This window comes from Poecilia formosa, unplaced genomic scaffold, assembly GCF_000485575.1.
Source record: "Poecilia formosa unplaced genomic scaffold, Poecilia_formosa-5.1.2 Scaffold421, whole genome shotgun sequence".
Lineage (NCBI taxonomy): Eukaryota > Metazoa > Chordata > Actinopteri > Cyprinodontiformes > Poeciliidae > Poecilia > Poecilia formosa.
Window position 1 is genome coordinate 433,939 of NW_006800360.1, and position 1,929 is coordinate 435,867.

Genomic DNA, 1,929 nt, shown 5'->3' on the forward strand with positions numbered 1-1,929 from the left:
ACAAAAATACAAAACCAAGTGAGATGAATAAATACAAATTAAAATATCAGCATTTTAAAAAGTCTTACTGTTTTAATAATTGTAACATTTCATTTTTAACAGACAGTTCTACAAATCAACAACGAGGGGTAAGTAGGTTTATAACTGAACTGTAATGTGAATAGATATTGATGCCAAAATTTATTTTACCAAATAATTTGTCTTTTCTTCATAAAAGGGCAAAGCAGGAGGAGCAGAAGAGGAAGTCGCTTTCAATATGCCAGGTAAGAAGAACATTGTCATTTACTTGAATAATATCGGATAGACAGTTTTTCTGGGCATTGTTCTGAAAAACAGATTTTTCTCTCTAAGGGATGAAATTAAACTGATCTTATTCTGCTTGAGCTGTTCTGGATGTTTCTGTCAATATCTAATCGGTTCGTTGCATTTTTAAATATTCTCTGTACAGTGCAAGAAACCCCAAGCCAAACACCTGGATGAAAATGACTGATTACTGATACGAAATATTGGAAGAAGCAAGCTGGATGATGAGCCTTTGTTTTTACAGTGATCAGAAAAAGCAGCTACAGTTCTACACTTTGCTTCTTCCAGAAGGTCTGGGCTCCTGGCTGTTGAGAAATGATTGTTTCCTGGAAACGTGGACTCTGTTGAAGTTTTCAATTTTACTTAATCACTAACATTTGCACCAGTTTGATGCTAAGAAGTTTACTAGAAATTATTCTACACTGTAAAAAAACAACATCCATCACTGAAAAGAGAGAAGTGCCAAACTGAACGAGGAGGCTGTTAATGTTAATTCAATTCTTGGAAGTGTGACCAACACAGACTGAACAGTTTTGTTCACTTCCTCCGCTGCAAATTGCTAAAACGAGGGGCAGACTGCAATTCTAAAACAGCGCCGAAAATCAGCATCGTTGTTCGTATCTTCTCTTTCTGTTCTCTAATTGGTCCAGTTGAAATTCTACCAGAGACAATCAAAGTGAAGGGAAGAAAGCCCAGACTGTGCAGTAAGGAAGATTTAAATTGAGTGAAATATCTGAAGTTTCTGTGACTTTAACCCAGAATGGAGATAGGTGATGTACAACAAATCATGTTAAATCAAACTTAGTCATTTTATGCAGTTTTGTAAGAAACCTGAGTGCTCTGAACCTCATCAGTGCTTTTATATACCAGTTTTGAGATCATCAAACGCTGAGGCAGCTGCATTTGTACTGAGATTATTTTACATACAGGTGGATTCTATTTACTCATTAGCAGTCATCAGGTAACTTTTGAAGGCAACTAATTGCACTGAGAGTAAAAGGGACTGAATATTTTGCACTTTACTTTTGGTTTTGAATTTTTTTTTTTTGAATCATGTATAATTTTCTTTCCACGTCCCAATTGTATACCACTTTGTGTAGATCTTTCACATTAAATTTCAATAAAATCTATTTTATGTTTGTGGTTGTAAATGTGACGAAATACAGAAAGGTTCCAGGGATATGAATACTTTTGCAGGCCACTGCAATTTAAAAACTTCTGCAATGTTATGTTTTAAGAAAGGACCTCCTTCTTAAAAACCTGGACTCCTGCTTTTCAGCTCCATTGATTATTTCTAGCATGTTTTATGAGAAATAACAAGCAGATTTACTTGGAATTTTGCGACTTCACTGGAGTTCATCTTGAAAGGTTTAAGCTAGAAAGTTACTTTTCTTAAATAAATGTGTTTATCTTTGAAATATGTTTTAACTACATATGTATTTATACACTAAATTGTCAACAGTATTTCCTCACCCATCCAAATGATCAAACTCAGGCATTCCAATCACGTCAACGGCCACAAGTGTATAAAATTAAGCATCTAAGCATGCAGACTGATTTTACAAACATTTATGAAAGAATGGGTCGCTCTCAGGAGCTCAGTGAATTCCAGCGAGGAACTGTGAT

At 35.0% G+C, this 1,929-nt stretch overlaps 2 long non-coding RNA genes across 2 annotated transcripts in view; both read left to right on the forward strand.

Moving 5' to 3' along the window:
• LOC103155323 (uncharacterized) overlaps window positions 1-1,929 on the forward strand; it is a 22,878-nt gene that overhangs the window by 5,892 nt on the left and 15,057 nt on the right. The window lies entirely within an intron of this gene.
• On the forward strand, window positions 3-1,442 carry LOC103155325 (uncharacterized). The gene is made up of 4 exons (XR_478027.2): window positions 3-18; window positions 103-128; window positions 218-263; window positions 449-1,442. It is a non-coding gene; the product is annotated as an uncharacterized LOC103155325 (long non-coding RNA).